The sequence below is a fragment of the Chiloscyllium punctatum genome, chromosome 36, assembly GCF_047496795.1.
Source record: "Chiloscyllium punctatum isolate Juve2018m chromosome 36, sChiPun1.3, whole genome shotgun sequence".
Classification (NCBI taxonomy): Eukaryota; Metazoa; Chordata; class Chondrichthyes; order Orectolobiformes; family Hemiscylliidae; genus Chiloscyllium; species Chiloscyllium punctatum.
Window position 1 is genome coordinate 63,198,831 of NC_092774.1, and position 25,380 is coordinate 63,224,210.

At 47.3% G+C, this 25,380-nt stretch overlaps 1 long non-coding RNA gene and 3 other non-coding genes across 4 annotated transcripts in view; 3 read left to right on the forward strand and 1 right to left on the reverse strand.

Moving 5' to 3' along the window:
* Positions 1 to 8,835: 8,835 nt before the first annotated feature.
* LOC140460585 (uncharacterized) overlaps positions 8,836 to 25,380 on the reverse strand; it is a 220,555-nt gene continuing 204,010 nt past the window's right edge. The window contains exon 3 of the long non-coding RNA XR_011954207.1: positions 8,836 to 8,967. This is a non-coding gene — a long non-coding RNA (uncharacterized lncRNA). The remainder of the gene's footprint in view (positions 8,968 to 25,380) is intronic.
* On the forward strand, positions 17,299 to 17,372 carry trnan-guu (transfer RNA asparagine (anticodon GUU)). The gene has a single exon. It is a non-coding gene; the product is annotated as a tRNA-Asn (tRNA).
* Positions 20,661 to 20,734, forward strand: trnan-guu (transfer RNA asparagine (anticodon GUU)). Its single transcript has one exon. It is a non-coding gene; the product is annotated as a tRNA-Asn (tRNA).
* On the forward strand, positions 24,023 to 24,096 carry trnan-guu (transfer RNA asparagine (anticodon GUU)). The gene has a single exon. It is a non-coding gene; the product is annotated as a tRNA-Asn (tRNA).

Consider the following 25,380-nt stretch of genomic DNA (forward strand, 5'->3'; position numbering starts at 1 on the left):
CCCTTCCCCATCAGTGCTGGAAACCCAAAGACACATTCACAACGGGGTGAGGACGTTCACCTGCTCAGTGTGCAGTAAGGGGTTCAGTCAGAGAGAAGCCATTCACGTGCCCCATGTGCAGGAGAGAGTTCACTCAGTCAGCTGCACTGCTGACCCACCAGTGGGTCCACACTGGAGAGAGGCCAGGAAGTTCCAAATGGGCTTCACCTACTCCTCCCACCTGAGGAGGCGCCATCGAGTTCACGTGCCAGCGCAAGGGGATTGAAGGAGCGATGGCCAAGTGCTCCGATCAACCCAGCACTGGGGCGTCCCAGGTTCGAATCCCACTGTGGTATATTTCAGAATTGGAGTTCGGTCAGTAATCTGGACTTCATAATCTAAGGATGAAACCACTTTTAGGGGGAAAAAACACCATCTGATTCACTCATGTCCTTTTTAGTGAAGGAAACTGCCGTTGTGGGAAAGGGTTCACTCAGTCATCCCAGCTGCATGTTTTCCCCGGCTGTACCAGGGATCCAGTTACAAACGGACAACTCAGCTGACCAACAAAGAAAGTGGGGTGGGGAGAGTGGGTGCATTTTGAGCTGGAGGTGTTTTCTTTAAAAACTACTTTTTGTATGTTTTTTTCCTGGGGAAATCTGAAGCTGTAACAAAATAGGGTCGTAGTAAAGGTTACCTGAACTTACCACCCGGCTTAGACTCTGTGAGGTCCAACAGGTTTTTGTTTTAAAGCTGCTCATTTCTTTCTGCCTCCAGCACTAATGTCATGTCTCAGAAGGACCAGTGAATGAGTAGCTAATATTGTTCCAAACTGTATATTTTTTCAGGACTTCAGGTTCATTGTTTCATTGGCATTGCAAAGTTTATTGGCAACAGTGGGAGGTGTGGGCTGTATTCAATGGAAACAAAGTTTTAAAATCTCACAAACACCAGGGTATATTCTAACAGGTTTATTTGGAAGCACTAGGTTTCGAAGTGCTACTCCTTCTTCAGGTAGCTGTGGTGTAGAATCACAAGACAGAATTTATCGCAAAAACATTAGAGTGTCATGCAACATAAGTGACATATTGAAGAAATCGAGATTGCTGTTAAATCTTTCATCTTTTAAAATGGGCTGAAGATTTCGGTTCATTAATATGTACATTCCAGAACTTCTTTTCAGTCACGTTCTCCAGGAAACTTGATGTTTTATAAAAGGAGGTAACACCTCACATCAAACAACGCATGAAAGCTGTGAGGTGAGAGTCTGTCTGTGTCCCAATCTTGATTCAGACTGTTTCTATTTCCAAATATATAATCCTGCAAATGCAAATTCACCCCAAATGTGTGAGTGCATGCATGAGAGAGAGAGTGTGGATGTGCGTGTGCATGCTGGGTAAAGTGTGTGTGTGATGGAGTGTAATCATGTGCGAAGATGTATGCGTGGGTGTGAGTGGGGGGCGTATGAGTGTGTGTCTGAAAGAGAGCATGTCTATCGGAAAGGCTCTGCACAAGTGTGTGAGTATGTAAGAGTGTGTGTGAGAGTGAGAGAGAGAGAGAGAGAGAGAGCGCGTAACAGTGAAGTGGGGTGACCTGTCATGTGACATGAACCCAAGGTCGCGATTGAGGCCATCCTCCTAGTTTCCGAACTTGGCTATCAGCCTCTGCTGGGCCACTAGAAATGATTAAGCAGTTACACAACACACATTGGAGAGGGCAGGGTGGGACTTGTCTTTCGATTTGCAGAAGGTGGGACGTTCTGGGTGCTGGAAACTAAGGAATGCACCTACTGGAGGACCTTCGGCACAGAGAGATGGAGCTGGAAGCCAGGCTGCAGACACGTTGGGGGATTCACTGTGGAAACAGGCCGTTTGGCCCACCAAGTCCACACTGACCCTCCGAAGAACATACCCCCCCCCCCCCCAACCCACCCGATAACCCCACAGCTAATCCCTGTATTTAGAACGCCCAATCCACTCTAGCCTGCACAACTTTGGAACATGGGAGAAAACCCGAGCACCCAGAGGAAACCGACGCGGACATGGGGTGGGGGAAGGGTAGGAAAGTGCAAAATCCACACAGTCACTGTGAGAGTGGGATTGAACCCAGGTCCCTGGCGCTGCGAGGAATCCCCTCTCCAGCTCTCGGCAATCGATTGGCTTCTCCCCAATCCTGGTGACACTCCAATCAGTTTGAGGAATTCAATTTGCTTCCACAGAGTTTCCATGGGGCAGGGGTCGTTGTTACTCGGCAGATTCAACGATCCAGTGAAGGGCTCGTCTATAGCGAGAACACTGGTCCACATTTCGCTGAAAAATTAAAGTTCTCTCCGCAATTAGAACCCTTGAGCACTCCCACGCAGGCTGCATGTATTCACGGGGATTCTCAATGCATGTTGATATTTGAAATCATTTCCTGCAGACAAACATTTCCCCTCCTGGATTCAAACCCTGCTGATATTCAGGCCCTGACTAAATTTCTTGTCCATGCCTGAAAAGCAAATCCTCCTCTGCTAAAAACTTGAGAAAACAGATCCCTGCTGTCAGTGCAGGGCAGAAAATAGGATGAGAGAATTTTAGTTTGCACAGAACAGCCTTCTATTTCTTCTCCCCGAAATCTCTGTCTCTCAATTCCAAAACCTTTCAATGTATTCCAACCCAAATTCATCCTTCCATCCTCCTGCCTTTGCCCAGCTCCCCTCTCCTGAAAATGCTGACCCTCTGTTCAGTTTCTCAGCCACATCTCGCCATCCTTAGTATATAGCCCACATCTTTATTTAGTTTTTAAAACAGAAAGGCAGTGGTTTGCTGATTCCAGGATGTGAGGGTGACTGCACTCACACAGTGTTCCAGACTCGTCTCTCGTGTCATTCAGAAAAGTCTGCACTGCACATGTGCAGAGAAGGGGATGCTGGGAGTGGGTGGGATGCATTTTCACCTCCCCATCCAATCATCCCCATAGCATCCCCTGTCCATTCCCTCACCGCCACCCATAGCATCCCCTGTCCATTCTCTCTCTCTACCCTAACCTACCAGTCCCTTCTCTCTCTGTCCCACACATGCCACTCTCCCCACCCCGTCCATTCTATCGCTGCACCATCTGCCCTCTGTCCAGTCCCTCATCCACCCTCTGTCCCCATCCATTCCCTTTATCGCTCCACCCTCTGCCTTCCCCAATCCAGTCCCTTCCCTTACACTCATTTTCTCTCACCTCCCACACGCTGCCCCCATCCATTCCTTCTCTCCCCCACCTTCTCCTGCCATTCAGTGTTGCTGTCTTTCTCCACCCTCTAACCCGTCCATTCTCACCCCAACCTTTGCCCCGTCCATTCTGACCCCACCCACTGCCGCCCGTCCATTCTCTCCCCACCCACTGCTCCCTGTCCAATCTCTCCCCACCCATTGACCCCATCCATTCTCTCCCCATCTACTGCCCCGTCCATTCTCTCCACACCCACTATTCCCGTCCATTATCTCCCCACCCATTGACCCCTGTCCATTCTCTCCCCTCCCATTGCCCCGTGTCCATTCTGTCCTGATCCACTGCTCCCCGTCCAATCTCTCCCCATCCACGGCCCCATGAATTCTCTCCGAACCCATTGCCCCCGTCCATTCTCTCCCCACCCACTGCCCCGTCCATTCTCTCCCCACCCACTGCCCCGTGTCCATTCTGTCCTGACCCACTGCTCCCCGTCCAATCTCTCCCCATCCACTGCCCCATGAATTCTCTCCCCACCCATTGCCCCCGTCCATTCTCTCCCCACCACAGGCCCCCGTCTATTCTCTCCCCACCCACTGCCCTGTCCATTCTCTCTCCCCACACTCTGCAACCAATTTCTTTCACTTCACACTTTGTAACTCCGCATTCTCTCTCCCCTCCCCAATCCTCTTCACCACATTCTCTCTCTCTGCTCCCACCCTGTGTACCCCCATGCATTCTCTACCCCCGATGCTCTGCTCTCCTACCCATTTTCTCTCTTTCTCTTCCCCCAGTCTCTGCGCCCCCGGTCAAATCTCACTCTGAGTACCCTCCCCCCGTCCTTTCTCGTGCCTCGAGCCCTCTTTGATCGCTGTATCAAACCCTTCTAATGATAGAGAGAGAATGGATGGTGATGGCGACCTGGGGTGGGGGTGGGGAAAGGAAGTGTGAGAAATGGTTGACCTTTAACATTGAGAATAGGTAAAATGATGTATTCAGAAACATCAGTAATGTCTGAAAGCACATTCAAATGTTTAAAAAAAGCTGCAGACATCTTTCTGAAACTTGCATTGAAATCTGCACAGTTCGGCCACAATTGAGGATAGCCGGTAAACTTGGAATGGCCTATTCCTAGTCTTGTGAAATTGGTTCAGAATATGTAGAAATACAGTCATAGAGTTGCAGAGAAGAGAAACAAACCTTTCGGTCCACGCAGACAACATTTCCTACATTAACCTCGTGATCCGTTTGCCAGCATTTGGCCCATATCTCTCACAGCCCTTCCTATTCATACCTCCATCCAGATGCCTTTTAAATGTTGTAATTCTACCAGCCTCGACCACTGCCTCTGGCAGCTCATTCCAAACACATGCCACGCTCTGTGTGAAAAAGTTCCCCCGTTCAGTCCCTTTTAACCCTTTTCCCTCTCAGCCTAAACCCCTCTAGTTTTGGACTTCCTCCACCCTGGGGAATAGATATACAAAAGTTGAGCTGCCAGACAAAATCATAGAGTCACAGAGATGTCCAGCATGGGAACAGACCCTTTAGTCCAACCCATCCATGCCGACCAGATATCCCAACCCAATCTAGTCCCACCTGCCAGCACCCAGCCCATATCCTTCCAAACCCTTCCTATTCATATAGCCATCCAAAAGCCTCTTAAATGTGGCAATTGTACCAACCTCCACCGTTTCCTCTGACAGCTCATTCCATACACGTACCACCCTCTGCGTGATTCCGTTGCTCCTTCGGTCTCATTTCTATCTTTCCCCTCTCGCCCTAAACCTATGCCCTCTAGTTCTGGACTCCCCGATCCCAGAGAAAAACCTTTGCCTATTTATTCTATCCATGCCCCTCACAATTGTGTAAACCACCACAAGGTCACCCCTCACCCTCTGATGCGCCAGGGAAAACAGCCCCAGCCTGTTCAGCCTCTCCCTCTAGCTCAGATTCTCCAACCCTGGCAACATCCTTGTAAATCGTTTCTGAACCCATTCAAGTTTCACAACATCTTTCCGCTAGGAAGGAGACCAGAATTGCACGCAATATTCCAACAGTGGCCTAACCAATGTCCGGTACAGCTGCAACATGACCGCCCAAATGCTGTACTCAATACTCTGACCAATAAAGGAAAGCATACCAAACGCCTTCTTCATTATCCTATCTACCTGCGACTCCAATTTTAAGGAGGAGCTATGAACCTGCACTCCAAGGTCTCTTTGTTCAGAAACACTCCCTCGGACCTTACGATTAATTGTATAAGTCCTGCTAAGATTTGCTTTCCCAAAATACAGCACCTCACATTTATCTGAATTAAACTCCATCTGCCACTTCTCAGCTCCTTGGCCCATCTGGTCCAGATCCTGTTGTAATCTGAGGTAACCCTCTTTGCTGTCCTCTACACCTCCAATTTTGATGTCATCTGAAAACTTACTAACAGTACCTTTTATGCTCGAATCCAAATCATTTATGTAAATGACAAAAAGTAGAGGGCCCAGCACCGATCCTTGTGGCACTCCACTGGTCACACGCCTCCAGCCGGAAAAACAGCCCTCCACCACCACCCTCTGCCTTCTACCTTTGAGCCAGTTCTGTATCCAAATGGCTAGTTCTCCCTGAGATCTAACCTCGTTAATCAATCTCCCATGGGGAACCTTGTTGAACGCCTTACTGAAGTCCGTATAGATCACATCTACTGCTCTGCCCTCATCAATCTTCTTTGTTACTTCTTCAAAAACCTCAATCAAGTTTCTGAGACATGAAATCCTGTGCACAAAGCCATGTTGACTATGCCGAATCAGTCCTTGCCTTTCCAAATACATGTACATCCTGCCCCTCAGGATTCCCTCCAACAACTTGGCCACCACCGTGGTCAGGCTCACCGGTCTATGGTTATCTGGACTCTCTTTACCGCCCTTCTTAAACAGTGGCACCACATTTGCCAACCTCCAGTCTTCCGACACCTCACCTGTGACTATCGATGATACAAATAACTCAGCAAGAGGCCCAGCAATCACTTCTCGAGCTTCCCACAGAATTCTTGGTTACACCTGATCAGGTCCTGGGGATTTATCCATCTTTAACCGTTTCAAGACACTTCTTCCTCTGTAATCTGGACATTTTGCAAGGTGTCACCATCTATTTCCCTTCAGTCTATATCTTCCATATCCTTTTCCACAGTAAATACTGATGCAAAATATTCATTTAGTATCTCCCCCATTTTCTGTGGCTCCACACAAAGGCCGCCTTTCTGATCTTTGAGGGGCCCTATTCTCTGAGTAGAAAGTGAGGACTGCAGATGCTGGAGATCAGAGCTGAAAATGTGTTGCTGGAAAAGCGCAGCAGGTCAGGAAGCATCCAAGGAACAGGAGAATCGACGTTTCGGGCATAAGCCCTTCTTCAGGATGCACAGTTGGGCCACAAACAAGGATAGGCTGTAAGAGTGAATGAGTGAATAAAAGACAAATCCCACCTCGCCCATGAGGAGAAAGTGAGAACTGCAGATGCTGGAGAGCAGAGTCGAGAGTGTGGTGTTGAAAAAGCACAGCAGGTCAGGCAGCATCCAGGGAGCAGGGGAATCAATGTTTCAGACATAAGCCCTTCACCTTGCCCTCTCCAGTGTGTGTTGTGAAACGGCTCAACTGCTTAAGCATTTCTAGTGGCCGAGCAGAGGCTGATAACAGGTTTGGAACACACGAGAATGACCTCAGCTGAAACCTTGGATTCATGTCTCACTACAGGAGACCCAGCTACACAATACACACAAACCCTATCTCTCTCTCTCTCTGTCTCTCTCTCTCTCTCACACGCACACAAACAAATACACAAGTACTCACACGGTCGTGCAGACCCTCTCTGATAGACAGGGCTCTCTCTCAGACACACATTGATACACCCCTCACACTCTCATCCATGGCACACACCTTCTCACACAATTATACTCCATCACACGCACACTTTACCCAGCATGCGCGCACACACACACACACACACACACACACAGACGCTCTGACTCATGAATGCACTCACACATAGAAGTCTTTGGGGTGAATTGCATTTTCAGGATTATATGTTTGGAAATAGAAAATGTCTGACTCAAGGCTGGGATACAGAACGACTCTAACCTCACAGCTCTCATGCGTTATCTGAACTCAGGTGTCACCTCCCTTTATAAAACATTTAGTTACCTCGAGAATGTTAATAAAAAGAAGTTCTGGGATTTACAGATTAATGAACCGAAATCTGCAACCCATTTTAAAAGATGAAAGACTTAACAGGTTTCTTCAATGTATCATTTATGTTGCATGACACTATAATCTTTTGCTATATATTCTGTGTCTTACCATTCTACTCAACAGCTACCTGATGAAGGAACAGCGCTCCAAAACCTTGTGCTTCCAAATAAACCTGCTGGAATATACCCTGGTGTCTGTGTCATTTTAAAACTTTGTTTCCAGTGAATACAGCCCGCACCTCCCACTGTTGCCAGTAAACTTTGCAATGTCAATTAAACAATAAACCTGCAGTCCTAAAAAATTTACAATTTCGAACAATACCATCTACTCATTCACTGTTCCTTCTGAGACACGACATTGGAAACTCGGTGCTGGTGGCTGAATGAAATGAGAAGCTGTTGGATCTCCCAGCTTTCAATGAGAGTTTAAGCCTGACCGTAAGTTCAGGTAACCTTTACTGCGACCCAACTTTGTTGCAGCTTCAGATCTCCACATCACAAGGCGTACAAAAAGTTGCTTTTCTTAAAAAAAAAGCACCTCAAGCTCAAAGTGCACACGCTCACCCCCACTCCTCCCACCACACTTTCTTTATTATTGGTCAGTTGAGTTGTTGTCCCTTTGTAACTGGATCCTTCGTAAAGCCGGGTAAAGCATGCAGCTGGGACGACTGAGTGAATCTTTTCCCGCAACGGCAGTTTCCATCACTGAAAAGGACATGAGTGAATCAGATGGGTTTTTGCCCTCTGAAAATGGTTTCATCCTTAGATTCTGAAGTCCAGATTACTGACCGAATCCCAATTCTGCCATCTGCCGCGATGGGATTCGAACCTGAGAGTCCCCAAAGCTGGGTTGTTAGCGGCGCTCGGCCATCGCTCCTCCCATCGCCCCTGCGATGGCACGTGAACGCGCTGGTGCCTCCGCAGGTGGGAGGAGCAGGTGAAGCCTTTTCGGCTCCGACAGCAGGTGAACGGCCTCTCTCCGGTGTGGCTCCGGTGGGTCAGCAGTGCAGCTGACTGAGTGAACTCTCTCCTGCACATGGGGCACGTGAATGGCTTTTCTCACTTGTGGACCCACTCGTGCGTCTCCAGATGGCTGATCCGACTGAAGCACTTCCTGCACACCGAGCAGGTGAATGGCCTCTCCCCGCTGTGAATATATTTGTGGGTTTCCAGGAGGGATGGGAAAGGGAATCCTTTCCCTCAGTCCCCACATTTCCACAGTTTCCCCATTGGGAGAGCTTTCCTTGTGTTGGTCTGGGTTTGAAATTACAATCAGAACGGGGACATCGTCTTTCCCACCGTGAGGGGTGAGACTTTGATTCCCCCAAGCTGAGTAAATGGTGTGAAGCACTTTTCACAGTCAGTGCACTGAATCTCCCTCACTCGGTGTCTCAGTGTTCTTCCTGCCGCACCAGTGTCCAAAATCTCTCAAGCAAACAAAAGCAACCATGTCTTCTTGATTGGAATGGCTGCTGATATTCAAGTCCCAATGAATCAAGTGGCTCTGTCAGAAGTTGATGGATCATTTGTTTTCAGATTTCTTTCGGCACGTCTTCCTGCAAAAAAAAATCACAAAATAAGTGATAATTGGCAGTACACTGAAACGAACATAACATCGGTGGCAGTTCCTGTAGTTTGCCAGATGCCTGCTGATCACATAATACCCAGCACACAGAAACCTGAAATCCCTCATGCAGCCAGATAGGCTCAGGTGTGTTTAGAGGAAAACTTCATTCAAATATAATCTAATCTTAAACTAAATACGTGTACATATATATATATATCAATATGCCAATCCTGTCAATGCGGCTCAGTTCCATGAGAAACTACACTTTTAATTGTGAACATGGGGAAAAAAGCAATCATTTTCCAGGGTGCAAACTGCACACGTGCCAAACTGAGGGAATACACAAGGAAAAGACCGAAAGGAGAGATAGAAAGTATTTGAGCACCTTTGCAGAATCTGCTCCCTCTCTGGATTCACTCCAGTTGCTCCAAGTAAACCTCCCTGGGGGTCAGGCAGCCCTGCATCGGGAAGCACTGGGATGGTCAACTCCGACCAGTTCACATGGAAAACGCATCTCCACATTAAACAGCCTCGAGGCAAACTTCCCTTCCTTCCACAAAGTTCAAGACCCCTCAAAGCGAAAATTCCCAGGTAAGTTTGGAAGAATTTCTTCCAGGTGTTCACTAATCATTTCTATGAGCAATTTGTTAAAGTTTGAATATTGCGAGTTTTGAAAATTAGTGATTTTGAGCGAAATCATAGTTCGAAAAACAGAATGTGGGAATTTAGACAGAGTTTATTTTTGCACATCGACGATATGTCTGCACAACAGCATATGACACGACAGCAGTGAAGATCTTCTGACGTCATTCTCAAACGTGCCTGCCACACGCCAGATGAAAAGCTGAATACTTCTCTGGAAAAACTGCCGAGCAATGCAGGAGAATGGCACAATGTGTGCGTGTTGGAACCATAACCCAAAAGGGAGTCCATTCTCTCCTATTCATTCAACGTCGTCTTTAGCAGCTTTCCCGTATAACGGCGCTCTGTTCTGCACCTTGCCTTCTCATCTGCTTCCCAAAAAAGCTTCGCCATAAATATTGCACAATGATATACTGGCCCAGAGGTGACAACCTCTGAGTGGTCTCCTGTTCTCTGTATCCTATGTTGAGGAGGGCAATGCTTGTCACTGGACACTCGGGTGTCAGAGAAAAGTTTTGAAACAGTGGAGGGAGCCCGGTTCCTGGGGACGGGACAACGAGCAGCAGGGAGACAGAATGAGAAGCAGCTGTTCTGGAAACTCTTCGTCACTTGCAATTCTGAGAGCAATGTCAAATGTATTTCACACTAAGCAAGTCTCAGCTGGCTTAAGAGGTGTGAGGTCGGGAAATAGCCGCTGTTTGGCTTGTTGGTTTCGGGGCATGATTCTCACGTAGAGTCTTTAACTGTGCAGACTTGTGCGCGACGATGCTGTGTCGCTTAACTTGATTTGTGCAAAAATGCCCCATTAATTTTCTCAAAAAGCACCTTCGTGAAACGAGGTTGGGCTGCTTGGAGTATGAATGAGGCAGAAAACAGGGAAGTGAAATGGTTGGAGATCGCGTTGAACAGGTTGATGTAAGTGGTGCGGTGTTTGAGGAATAAAGTAAAAATGTCATCAATCAAGGTAGATTGAAAAACTGGGCCAGCTCTCCTCAGACAACCGAAGTTTTCCAAGTCAGTAGGGGCCTAGAAACAGGAAATAATGCTGTGAAAATGCTCCCATGCCTGTAAGGATCTATAGTGATTCGGCAGAGATTTAAACTCACGAGGACGAGCGAATGCAGTAGACTAGGTTGTGGCAAATGTGCAGGTAAAGTGCTGCTTCACCTGGAAAGTATGTTCGAGCCTGGAAGGATAGGCAACGATTCGGCAGAGTTTTAAAGTCATGAGGAAAAGAACCAAAAGTGACATTAGGAAGAATGCTTTCGTACAGGGAGTGGTTGGGGGTCAGTAAATCCCTAACTGACACTGACAAAGAGGCAGATTCATTAGACGCAAACGGGAATTCGGTGATCATGTTTAAAGTAACAATGTGCAGAATTACATGGAGAAGGCACGAGAATGATACGAATAGAGACCCACGTTTACTTACTGTGTCGACCCAGCAGAGCGAAGGTGGGCCGCATGGCGTCTATTCAGAGTGAAATCACAAGAGAATGTGGGAAGTTAGAAAAAGTTTATATTTACACAGCCTCCAGACGTCTGCGCAACACCATATAAGACGACAGCAGTGAAGATCTTTGACATCAGTCTCTGAGGTGCATGCCACGCGCCAGACGAAAGGCTGAAGGGACCTGTGGAAAGACGCTCTCTGCAGAGGAGCAGAGTGGCACAGGGGGACCGTGCTAGGCCCATAACCCAGAGGTCGATGGATCAAAACCGCCATCTGCTCTTGTTCAGAGCCTCGTTGAGCTTCTTTCCTTCGAGATGTCACTCTGTTCAGCATCTTGCCTTTCAAACGACTTCCTGAGTGTTCCGGTTCATATCGAAACTCACAGCGTTCTTTTGGAGGTCTGAGTGGTCTTCTCCTGTTCTTCGTAGGTTTCCTCTGAGCTGAATCGCAAAACCACTTCTCTGAGATGCTAATGAGCTGATAAAATTGAAAACGCGTACCTTGTGGTTTCGTGCTTTCCCTGCAGTAGTTCGCCAAGACCGTTCCGAAGTGAATGACAAGACGATTCGCATGTCAGAAACCGCATCCCGGGGACAGAATGACAAGCCGATGTTCTGGAAACTCTTTGCTGCTTGCAATTCTGGGAGCAAAGTGGAATGTATTTCACAGTGAGCAAGTTTCAGCTGGCTCAGAGTCTCCAGTGTACATTGCTCTCTTTCCCGCCAGCTCAGAGAGAGAACAATAGGAGGGACAAAGGAGTAAATAACGATCCGTGTGGGAGGGTGAATAACTGTTATTGAAGACCGTTAGTGGCTAACAATAAGTAGTGTGTCGTAGCAAACTATGTGATAACAAGGGCTCGTATGTGTGTGGTAGGGGTCAAGGACATGGGGGATTTCAGGCCCTAAAGTCATGGAACTCGATCTCGAAGACCGGAGGGCTGTAGGGTTTTGAAGTAGAATATGAGGCGTTGTTCTTTCATCTGGAGCTGAGCTTTGCTGGAACACTGCTGTAAGCCTGAGACAGAGATGTTGGCCTGGGAACATGGTGGCGTGTTAAAGTGGCAGGAAAGCACAAAGCTCAGGGCCTTTTTTCGCGGGCAGAACCGAGATGTTCTGCGAAGCAATCATCCAGTTTATACTTCATGCTCCGTTGGGGAAACGACGCTGTGAGCAGCGAATGCAGTAGACTAGGTTGCAGCAAATGTGCAGATAAAGTGCTGCTTCACCTGGAAGGTATGTTCGAGCCTGGAAGGATATTCAGGAGGGAGCAGGTAAATTGTGCTTCTGAGTGAAATCACGGTTCGTAAAAACAGAATGTGGCAATTTAGACAGAGTTAATATTTGCTCGTCGGCGATAATTCTGCCGGTGGGCGATGGGAGCATAACCCAGAAGGGAAACCATCTTCCCTCTTCACTCAATGTCGAGTTTAGCAGCTTTCCCGTATAACGGCGCACTGTTGTGCACCTCGCCTTCTCATCTGCTTCCCAAAAAACTTCGACGTAAATATTTCACACTGATACACAGGCCCAGTATGCAGAGTTGAGATGACACACTCGTGGACGTCTGCGGGGTCTTCTCCTGTTCTCTGTACCCTATGTTGAGGAGGGCAATACTTGTCACTGGTCACTCCGGTGTCAGAGAAAAGTTTAGAAAGAAAACGGGTTAATTTTCTGCCAGTAGAGAGGGCCCGGTTCCTGGGGACGGGCAAACGGCAGCAGAGAGACAGAATGAGAAGCAGCTGTTCATACAGTCATAGAGATGTACAGCATGGAAACAGACCCTTCGGTCCAACCCGTCCATGCCGACCAGATATCCCACCCCAATCTAATCCCACCTGCCAGCATCCGGCCCATATCCCTCCAAACCCTTCCTATTCATATATCCATCCAAACGCCTCTTAAATGTTGCAATTGTACCAGTCTCCGCCACTTTCTCTGGCAGCTCATTCCATACACGCACCACCCTCTGCGTGAAAAAGTTGCCCCTAGGATCTCTTTTATATCTTTCCCCTCTCACCCTAAACCCTAAAGCCCTCTAGTTCCTGACTCCCCGACCCCTGGGAATTAACTTTGCCTATTTATCCTATCCATGCCCCTCATAATTTTGTAAACCTCCATAAAGTCACCCTTCAACCTCCGACGTTCCAGAGAAAACAGCCCCAGCCTGTTCAATGTCAACTGGACTTTACTCTGAGCAAGACTCAGCTGGTTCAAGAGGTAGGGCGGGGGCAGGGGCGCCCGTGTGGCGAGCCGTGTGGCTCGTTGGTGTCGGGGCGTAATTCTCGCTTTGGGTCCTCATTAACGCAGGCGTTCGAAAGATCGCGGGTTCAAAGCCCGGAGGAGACCGCGTTTCATGTCTTGTGCGAAAGTGCCTATTTAATTTGATCAAAAAGCACCTTCGTAAAACGAGGTTGGGCTCCCTGGAGGACCAATGGGACAGAAAGCAGCGAAGTAAAATGATTGGAGGTAGCGTTGAATAAGTTGACGGGAGTGGTGCAGTGTTTGAGGGATGTCAGCGATGAGGGTCGATTAGAAATTTGGGACAGCTCTCTTCGGAGTACGTAAGTTTGAAATCTAGCCCGATTGAAGCTTTTCAAGTCATGCGAAGTCTAGACAGAGAAAGTAATGTCGTCAAATTGTTCTCACGCCTGAAAGGATCGGCAACGATTCGGCAGAGTTTAAAAGTCACGAGGAAAAGAACCAAAAGTGACAACAGGAAGAATACTTTCGTACAGGGAGTGGTTGAGGTCAGTAAATCCCGAACTGACAAAGAGGCAGATTCATTAGACGCAAACGGCAAGATTTGACTCAACCGATATACGGAGTCAACGGACTCCTTTCATGATTTGAAACATAGGGAGTCGACGCAATGGAGCCAATCGAGATTCGAACATGCAACTTCGGGAACTCGAGTCAGACGCGCTACCGTTGCGCCACAAGTTCACACAGGCCATGGCCTCAAAGCTGTGCGCTTTTAATGGGGTCAGGAAAATGTTCCCCAAACGGAAATCTTCTCCACAAAGGGATTTCGAATTGAATTAATGTCTAACGTAAGGGACTGCGTACGCTGAGAAGACGAGACCAAAAGAGAAACTCGGCAGGTTTGACAGTACCGGTCGGAGAAAACAAAATTCTGAAATGTTGTCTCTGATTCTCTTTCCACAGACGTTGCCTGACCTTCTCAGTTCCTCGTGCAATTTCTAGTTTTGTTTTTTACTGCAAGTTCATTTCATCTTTTGGGATGAAACAACTGGAGACGCCGCATGCAGATATATAACCCTTTCGAATCATTGTGACGTGATTGGATTCAAACAAACTCTGCGATGATTCACTCTTTCTCAGCTCCATAGGCAGACAGACCTGGGAAGTCAAGCTGTCAGTGTGGTTCTGTATTCGTGGGCCGAGTGGTTAATGCGATGGACTTGAAATCCATTGCGGTTTCCCCACGCAGGTGTGAACCCTGCCGAGTACAACATGAGAAATGTCGTCGTAAAGAAAAGGAGCTTGCTCCCCGGCTTCTTCTTTCAGATTCAAATCAGTGGAGGGTCAAAAATATTTCACTCACATTGGGACTGGTGGGAATCTGCAACCCACTGCCGGTTCGGGTGGAACAAGCAGATACCCGCAGAGCTTCTTTTGAGGCTATGAGCAAAGTGTTTGGAAATGAGACTAAAAGAGTGAGACGCTTGAAATCGTGATCGAAATGAAGCAGGCACCTGTGGACAAAGGCGTTTCCTTTGCCAGTGAAAGATACTGCTTCACAAAGTTGGGCCTGTGGAAGGGAATCAGTGACGGTGATTATCTTTGGTTGTTCACCTTGTGAATGTTCCCATTGCTGCGCATGTCCGTGTTAATGTCAGAACTCTGCAGCATGGTGGCGTGAGATACGCACAGGGCCGGGGCGCAATGGATGATGCATCTGACTCCACCTACCTGTTTGAAATGCAGCTCACAGCTTCTTCACACACCCCAATTAATCTTTCTCATTGTCCTGAAGCCGGCATACGGTTTGAATTCAAGAACTGCGGGAATGAGAATCGTTTCACTGTCTCGCGTCAGTAAATGTCCCTGAGAACATCTGAGTCAACTCACAGCGCAGTCAGATGAGGGGAAGCTGAAATAGCCCCACACGCTGTTCACGGGCACATTTTATTCTCACCAACTCAAAGCCTCAACCACTGCGGCTCCTGGGAGTGGAAAAGAAACAATCACCAAAACCCAGTCTAAGCTCTGTGAATCTTCAGAAAATCAGCAAACGTTCATCCCTTCGGATTTTCTATCCTGGGCTGACAGGGATGGGTTTTGTCACTCTATTGTAGGATATTGCAAGTGGATGTTTTGCAGAAAAGCACCACAATGCAATCTGATTGATCAGGACCTGGATGTTTTCGGTCTTTGAATGTAAGTGTTGTGCTCCAGAACTTTGTTGTTCCCAGTTTATAATACTTATCTTCCCAGTCCCCTGTATCACTTCTCGAAAATGTTTAATTTGTGTCTTGTAATCCTTTCACTGTCTGCTGATGAGCATAGCGTTTCCGTGTTTTACCTAAATTATCTTGACCTTACATACCTCAAGCCTCAAGCCAATTTCACGAGAAAACTTGTCCAGTTCAAAAGCCAACTGTTAATGATGGCTCTGTTTCTTGTCACGTGTCCAATTTCAGATCGATGTTGTTAATGTCCCTTACACTCCTTCAGATCCAGGTTTCGCTCACAGGGCTAGAACAGAACTGTCACCAAATACATTTACCAATCTACGTTCATCCTATCGATTGTATTAGCATCATCAACACTTCTCATCAAAATAACTCGAGAGACTTTCATCACAATTTTCTGTGAACCGTTCTACATTAGCTTTGCTGAATGAACCCCATATTTCTTGAAGTGGCTCCTTATTTTCGGCCCTGATTATTAATCTCTCTACTCATGGGAATGGATCCTTCCCACCCGCTCTATCTCTCATCAATGTGTGTAGTTCAATTCGATCTCCCATCAGCCTCCTCTGTCCTGATCAAATCCAGGGGAACAGGAAACGTTGGGGCTACGGCGCGGACAGGACAATCCCAATAAACACCTTTCCTGTTTGAACTATTCCATGAGAAAGTTTAGACCACAACTTTGGGCGTGTAGGTGTGGCCGGACACTTAAGGTGTTGGTGTAAAGATCCTTTGGGGCTCCCCGCCCAGGGTGGTAACCTGCTGACTATGCTTTCTTCGCTGGCGATTTTAAATGACTTCCTGTTGGTTGCATTATCGCTGAAACTTCACAAAACCCGTCTCAATAAAGTCCCGTTTTCTCATGTCTGGGAATTGATTGCCATGCAGGAAACTCGGGTTCTGAACAAACAACGTACCAGACTCACAACGTCAGCTCTGTTTCCCTTTCCACAGATGCTGCTCGACCTGTTGGCATTCTGTAGTATTCTCTGTGTTTATTAGGCACAAGTGCTGCTTTTCATTCAAGAACTTCAATCCCTGTCCTCTGGTAACTGACTCTGGTCAGTGGCAATTGGTTCTTCTGATCATTAATCTGCCCATTCCCACCGCTTCTTCTCCCATCATTACCAACAGCCCCAGGAAATCTCCAGTTAACCTTCTTTGCTCCAAAGCGAACATTCTCAACCTTGGCAATGTCTCGCCAAAATGGAAATTCCTCATCCCTGGACATGAGGCAAGGCGTACAATTGGGAAGAAATTTTGGCAAAATATTGTCAGTTAGGCAATGGAAAAATGTTCAAATGTTCATGAAGCAAAACAGAAATCCCAGTCTCCAGCTTTGTGAACCTTTAGAAACACTTTTGGAAGCGGATTTAGAGGAGAATGAAAGATGACCTGTCCGATTGAGCAGAGACAGTCCAGACACCGTCCCCTTGTTGAAGAGGCCGGGAGGTTGATTCTGATGTTCTCGGCTCACGAACTGATCTGAGACATTGAAAGAATTGTCGTTCCTGCACATCAGGAATTCAAACTCCTTCTCGCCTCCGAGCCAATGAGAGAACTCGGGAACAGGCAAAACACTGAAAGGCTGGAAGTTCGACGGCCCCGAAGGAAGATAGCTAGTTCCTCGTGACATGGGTGTGTCTGCAGACTGTCCCCGGTATCTCCACAATAGATCTCCCAGGCTTGATTCTGGAAAAGTAAAACTGATAGACGACAATTGTAATTCTAGGCGGGGGGCTGAATTATAAAATCACTACGCGATGGGGCAGCCCCGGGCAGCGCCTGTCTCTGTGGCGCAATCGGTCAGCGCGTTCGGCTGTTAACTGAAAGGTTGGTGGTTCGATCCCACCCAGGGGCGGTGTGTTCGCTGCTCTTCTTTGGCTTCGAAGCTGTGCACTTTTAATGGGGTCAGGAAAATGTTCCCCAAACGGAAATCTTCTCCACAAAGGGGTTTCTGAATTGAATTAATGTCTAACGTAAGGGACTGCGTGTGCTGAGAAGACGAGACCAAAAGAGAAACTCGGCAGCTTTGACAGTACCTGTCGGAGAAAACAGAATTTTGGAATGTTGCCTCTGATTCTCTTTCCACAGATGTTGCCTGACCTGCTGAGTTCCTCCTGCAATTTCTAACTGAAAGTTCATTTCATCTTTTGGGGTGAAACACCTAAATATCTGCAAACATCATGTGCAGATATTTCACCCTTTCGAATCACTGTGAAGTGATTGGATTCAAACAAACTCTGCGATGATTCACTCTTTCTCAGCTCCACAGGCAGACAGACCTGGGAAGTCAAGCTGTCAGTGTGGTTCTGTATTCGTGGGCCGAGTGGTTAATGCGATGGACTTGAAATCCATTGCGGTTTCCCCACGCAGGTGTGAACCCTTCCGAGTACAAAATGAGAAATGTCGTCGAAAAGAAAGGGAGCTTGCTCCCCGGCTTCTTCTTTAAGATTCAAATCAGTGGAGGGGGAAAAATATTTCACTCAAATTGGGACTGGTGGTAATCTGCAACCCACTGCCTGTTCGGGTGGAACAAGCAGACACACGCAGAGCTTCTTTTGAGGCTATGAGCAAAGTGTTTGGAAATGAGACTAGAAGAGTGAGGGGCTTGAAATCGTGATCGAAATGAAGCAGGCACCTGAGGACAAGTGTGTTTCCTTTGCCAGTGAAAGATACTGCTTCACAAAGTTGGGCCTGTGGAAGGGAATCAGTGACGGTGATTATCTTTGGTTGTTCACCTTGTGAATGAACCCATTGCTGCGCATGTGCGTGTTAATGTCAGAACTCTGCAGCATGGTGGCGTGAGATACGCACAGGGCCGGGGCGCAATGGATGATGCATCTGACTCCACCTACCTGTTTGAAATGCAGCTCACAGCTTCTTCACACACCCCAATTAATCTTTCTCATTGTCCTGAAGCCGGCATACGGTTTGAATTCCCGATCTGCGGGAATGAGAATCCTTTCACTGTCTCGCGTCAGTAAATGTCCCTGAGAACATCGGAGTCAACTCACAGCGCAGTCAGATGAGGGGAAGCTGAAATAGCCCCACATGCTGCTCACGGGCACATTTTATTCTCCCCAACTCAACGCCTCAACCACTGCGGCTACTGGGAGTGGAAAAGAAACAATCACCAAAACCCAGTCTAAGCTCTGTGAATCTTCAGAAAATAAGCATGCGTTCATCCCTTCGGATTTTCTATCCTGGGCTGACAGGGATGGGTTTTGTCACTCTTTTGTAGGACATTGCAAGTGGATGTTTTGCAGAAAAGCACCACAATGCAATCTGATTAATCAGGACCTGGATGTTTTCGGTCTTTGAATGTAAGTGTTGTGCTCCAGAACTTTGTTGTTCCCAGTTTATAATACTTATCTTCCCAGTCCCCTGTATCACTTCTCGAAAATGATTAATTTGTGTCTTGTAATCCTTTCACTGTCTGCTAATGAGGATAGCGTTTCCGTGTTTTACCTCAATTATCTTGACCTTGCATACCTCAAGCCTCAAGCTAATTTCACGAGAAACTTATTTCAGTTCAAAAGCCAACTGTTCATGATGGCTCTGTTCCTTGTCACGTGTCCAATTTCAGATCGATGTTGTTAATGTCCCTTCTACTCCTTCAGATCCAGGTTTCGCTCACAGGGCTAGAACAGAACTATCACCAAATACATTTACCAATCTACGTTCATCTGATCGATTGTATTAGCATCATCAACACTTCTCATCAAAATAACTCGAGAGACTTTCATCACAATTTTCTGTGAACAGTTCTACATTAGCTTTGCTGAATGAACCCCAAATTTCTTGAAGTGGTTCCTTATTTTCGGCCCTGATTATTAATCTCTCTACGCATGGGAATGGATCATTCCCACCCGCTCTATCTCTCATCAATGTGTGTAGTTCAATTCGATCTCCCATCAGCCTCCTTTGTCCTGATCAAATCCAGGGGAACAGGAAACGTTGGGGCTATGGCGCGGACAGGACAAGACCAATACTCACCTTTCCTGTTAGAACTATTCCGTGAGAAAGTTTAGAGCACAACTTTGGGCTTGTAGTTGTGGCCGAACACTTAAGGTGTTGGTGTAAAGATCCTTTGGGGCTCCCCGCCAAGCGTGGTAACCTGCTGGCTATGCTTTCTTCGCTGGCGATTTTAAATGACTTCCTGTTGGTTGCATTATGGCTCAAACTTCACAAAACCCGTCTCAATAAAGCCCCGTTTTCTCATGTCTGGGAATTGATTGCCATGCAGGAAACTCGGGTTCTGAACAAACAACGTACCAGACTCACAACGTCAGCTCTGTTTCCCTTTCCACAGATGCTGCTCGACCTGTTGGCTTTCTGTAGTATTCTCTGTGTTTATTAGGCACAAGTGCTGCTTTTCATTCAAGAACTTCAATCCCTGTCCTCTGGTAACTGACTCTGGTCAGTGGCAATTGGTTCTTCTGATCATTAATCTGCCCATTCCCACCGCTTCTTCTCCCATCATTACCAACAGCCCCAGGAAATCTCCAGTTAACCTTCTTTGCTCCAAAGCGAACATTCTCAACCTTGGCAATGTCTCGCCAAAATGGAAATTCCTCATCCCTGGACATGAGGCAAGGCGTACAATTGGAAGAGATTTTGGCAAAATATTGTCAGTTAGGCAATGGAAAAATGTTCAAATGTTCATGAAGCAAAACAGAAATCCCAGTCTCCAGCTTTGTGAACCTTTAGAAACACTTTGGGAAGCGGATTTAGAGGAGAATGAAAGATGACCGGTCCGATTGAGCAGAGACAGTCCAGACACCGTCCCCTTGTTGAAGAGGCCGGGAGGTTGACTCTGATGTTTTCGGCACATGAACTGATCTGAGACATTGAAAGAATTGTCGTTCCTGCACATCAGGAATTCAAACCCCTTCTCCCCTGCGAGCCAAGGAGTGAACTCGGGAACAGGCAAAACGCTGAAAGGCTGGAAGGGCGCCGGCCCCGGAGGAAGAAAGCTAGTTCCTCGTGACATGGATGTGTCTGCAGACTGTCCCCCGGTATCTCCACAACACATCTCCCAGGCTTGATTATGGAAAAGTAAAACTGATAGACGACAATTGAAATTCTCGGCGGGGAGGCTGAATTATAAAATCACTAAGCGATGGTACAGCCCCCGGCCGCGCCTGTCTCTGTGGTGCAATTGGTCAGCGCGTTCGGCTGTTAACCGAAAGGTTGGTGGTTCGAGCCCACCCAGGGGCGGTGTGTTCGTTGTCCTTCTTTGGCTTCGAAGGTTTGCGCTTTTAATGGGGTCAGGAAAATGTTCCCAAGCGGAATTCTTCTCCATAAAGGGGTTTCGGAATTGAATTAATGTCTCACGTAAGGGACTGCGTATGCTGAGAAGACCAGACCAAAAGAGAAACTCGGCAGTTTTGACAGGACCTGTCGGTGAAAACAGAATTTTGAAATGTTGCCTCTGATTCTCTTTCCACAGATGTTGCCTGACCTGCTGAGTTTCTCCTGCAATTTCTAACTGAAAGTTCATTTCATCTTTTGGGGTGAAACACCTAAATATCTGCAAACACCATGTGCCGATATTTAACCCTTTCGAATCACTGTGAAGTGATTGGATTCAAACAAACTCTGCGATGATTCACTCTTTCTCAGCTCCATAGGCAGACAAACCTGGGAAGTCAAGCTGTCAGTGTGGTTCTGTATTCGTGGGCCGAGTGGTTAATGCGATGTACATGAAATCCATTGCGGTTTCCACACGCAGGTGTGAACCCTTCCGAGTACAAAATGAGAAATGTCGTCGAACAGAAAGGGAGCTTGCTCCCCGGCTTCTTCTTAAAAGATTCAAATCAGTGGAGGGGGAAAAATATTTCACTCAAATTGGGACTGGTGGGAATCTGCAACCCACTGCCTGTTCAGGTGGAGCAAGCCGATACCCGCAGACCTTCTTTTGAGGCTATGAGCAAAGTGTTTGGAAATGAGACTAGAACAGTGAGGGGCTTGAAATCGTGATCGAAATGAAGCAGGCACCTGAGGACAAGGGTGTTTCCTTTGCCAGTGAAAGATACTGCTTCACAAAGTTGGGCCTGTGGAAGGGAATCAGTGACGGTGATTATCTTTGGTTGTTCACCTTGTGAATGAACCCATTGCTGCGCATGTCCGTGTTAACCTCAGAACTCTGCAGCATGGTGGCGTGAGATACGCACAGGGCCGGGGCGTAATGGATGATGCATCTGACTCCACCTACCTGTTTGAAATGCAGCTCACAGCTTCTTCACACACCCCAATTAATCTTTCTCATTGTCCTGAAGCCGGCATACGGTTTGAATTCCCGATCTGCGGGAATGAGAATCCTTTCACTGTCTCGCGTCAGTAAATGTCCCTGAGAACATCGGAGTCAACTCACAGCGCAGTCAGATGAGGGGAAGCTGAAATAGCCCCACATGCTGCTCACGGGCACATTTTATTCTCCCCAACTCAAATCCTCAACCACTGCGGCTCCTGGGAGTGGAAAAGAAACAATCACCAAAACCCAGTCTAAGCTCTGTGAATCTTCAGAAAATCAGCAAACGTTCATCCCTTCGGATTTTCTATCCTGGGCTGACAGGGATGGGTTTTGTCACTCTTTTGTAGGACTTTGCAAGTGGATGTTTTGCAAAAAAGCACCACAATGCAATCTGATTAATCAGGACCTGGATGTTTTCGGTCTTTGAATGTAAGTGTTGTGCTCCAGAACTTTGCTGTTCACAGTTTATAATACTTATCTTCCCAGTCCCCTGTATCACTTGTCGAAAATGTTTAATTTGTGTCTTGTAATCCTTTCACTGTCTGCTAATGAGGATAGCGTTTCCGTGTTTTACCTAAATTATCTTGACCTTGCATACCTCAAGCCTCAAGCGAATTTCACGAAAAACCTTCTCCAGTTCAAAAGCCAACTGTTAATGATGGCTCTGTTTCTTGTCACGTGTCCAATTTCAGATCGATGTTGTTAATGTCCCTTCTACTCCTTCAGATCCAGGTTTCGCTCACAGGGCTAGAACAGAACTGTCACCAAATACATTTACCAATCTACGTTCATCCTATCGATTGTATTAGCATCATCAACACTTCTCATCAAAATAACTCGAGAGACTTTCATCACAATTTTCTGTGAACAGTCATACATCAGCTTTGCTGAATGAACCCCAAATTTCTTGAAGTGGCTCCTTATTTTCGGCCCTGATTATTAATCTCTCTACGCGTGGGAATGGATCCTTCCCAGCCGCTCTATCTCTCATCAATGTGTGTAGTTCAATTCGATCTCCCATCAGCCTCCTCTGTCCTGATCAAATCCAGGGGAACAGGAACCGTTGGGACTATGGCGCGGACAGGACAATCCCAATACTCACCTTTCCTGTTAGAACTATTCCATGAGAAAGTTTAGACCACAACTTTGGGCGTATAGTTGTGGCCGAACACTTAAGGTGTTGGCGTAGAGATCTTTTGGGGCTCCCCCGCCCAGGGTGGTAACCTGCTGGGTATGATTTCTTCACTGGCGATTTTAAATGACTTCCTGTTGGTTGCATTATCGCTCAAACTTCACAAAACCCGTCTCAATAAAGACCCGTTTTCTCATGTCTGGGAATTGATTGCCATGCAGGAAACTCGGGTTCTGAACAAACAACGTACCAGACTCACAACGTCAGCTCTGTTTCCCTTTCCACAGATGCTGCTCGACCCGTCGGGTTTCTGCTGTATTCTCTGTGTTTATTAGGCACAACTGCTGCTTTTCATTCAAGAACTTCAATCCCTGTCCTCAGGTAACTGACTCTGGTCAGTGGCAATTGGTTCTTCTGATCATTAATCTGCCCATTCCCACCGCTTCTTCTCCCATCATGACCAACAGCCCCAGGAAATCTCCAGTTATCCTTCTTTGCTCCAAAGCGAACATTCTCCACCTTGGGAATGTCTCCCCAAAATGGAAATTCCTCATCCCTGGACATGAGGCAAGGCGTACAATTGGAAGAGATTTTGGCAAAATATTGTCAGTTAGGAAATGGAAAAATGTTCAAATGTTCATGAAGCAAAACAGAAATCCCAGTCTCCAGCTTTGTGAACCTTTAGAAACACTTTGGGAAGCGGATTTAGAGGAGAATGAAAGATGACCGGTCCGATTGAGCAGAGACAGTCCAGACACCGTCCCCTTGTTGAAGAGGCCGGGAGGTTGACTCTGATGTTCTCGGCACATGAACTGATCTGAGTCATTGAAAGAATTGTCGTTCCTGCACATCAGGAATTCAAACCCCTTCTCCCCTGCGAGCCAAGGAGTGAACTCGGGAACAGGCAAAACACTGAAAGGCTGGAAGGGCGCCGGCCCCGGAGTAAGAAAGCTAGTTCCTCGTGACATGGATGTGTCTGCAGACTGTCCCCGGTATCTCCACAACACATCTCCCAGGCTTGATTATGGAAAAGTAAAACTGATAGACGACAATTGTAATTCTCGGCGGGGAGGCTGAATTATAAAATCACTAAGCGATGGTACAGCCCCCGGCCGCGCCTGTCTCTGTGGCGCAATTGGTCAGCGCGTTCGGCTGTTAACCGAAAGGTTGGTGGTTCGAGCCCACCCAGGGGCGGTGTGTTCGTTGCCCTTCTTTGGCTTCGAAGGTTTGCGCTTTTAATGGGGTCAGGAAAATGTTCCCAAGCGGAATTCTTCTCCATAAAGGGGTTTCGGAATTGAATTAATGTCTCACGTAAGGGACTGCGTATGCTGAGAAGACCAGACCAAAAGAGAAACTCGGCAGTTTTGACAGGACCTGTCGGTGAAAACAGAATTTTGAAATGTTGCCTCTGATTCTCTTTCCACAGATGTTGCCTGACCTGCTGAGTTCCTCCTGCAATTTCTAACTGAAAGTTCATTTCATCTTTTGGGGTGAAACACCTAAATATCTGCAAACACCATGTGCCGATATTTAACCCTTTCGAATCACTGTGAAGTGATTGGATTCAAACAAACTCTGCGATGATTCACTCTTTCTCAGCTCCACAGGCAGACAGACCTGGGAAGTCAAGCTGTCAGTGTGGTTCTGTATTCGTGGGCCGAGTGGTTAATGCGATGGACTTGAAATCCATTGCGGTTTCCCCACGCAGGTGTGAACCCTTCCGAGTACAAAATGAGAAATGTCGTCGAAAAGAAAGGGAGCTTGCTCCCCGGCTTCTTCTTTAAGATTCAAATCAGTGGAGGGGGAAAAATATTTCACTCAAATTGGGACTGGTGGTAATCTGCAACCCACTGCCTGTTCGGGTGGAACAAGCAGACACACGCAGAGCTTCTTTTGAGGCTATGAGCAAAGTGTTTGGAAATGAGACTAGAAGAGTGAGGGGCTTGAAATCGTGATCGAAATGAAGCAGGCACCTGAGGACAAGGGTGTTTCCTTTGCCAGTGAAAGATACTGCTTCACAAAGTTGGGCCTGTGGAAGGGAATCCGTGACGGTGATTATCTTTGGTTGTTCACCTTGTGAATGAACCCATTGCTGCGCATGTGCGTGTTAATGTCAGAACTCTGCAGCATGGTGGCGTGAGATACGCACAGGGCCGGGGCGCAATGGATGATGCATCTGACTCCACCTACCTGTTTGAAATGCAGCTCACAGCTTCTTCACACACCCCAATTAATCTTTCTCATTGTCCTGAAGCCGGCATACGGTTTGAATTCCCGATCTGCGGGAATGAGAATCCTTTCACTGTCTCGCGTCAGTAAATGTCCCTGAGAACATCGGAGTCAACTCACAGCGCAGTCAGATGAGGGGAAGCTGAAATAGCCCCACATGCTGCTCACGGGCACATTTTATTCTCCCCAACTCAACGCCTCAACCACTGCGGCTACTGGGAGTGGAAAAGAAACAATCACCAAAACCCA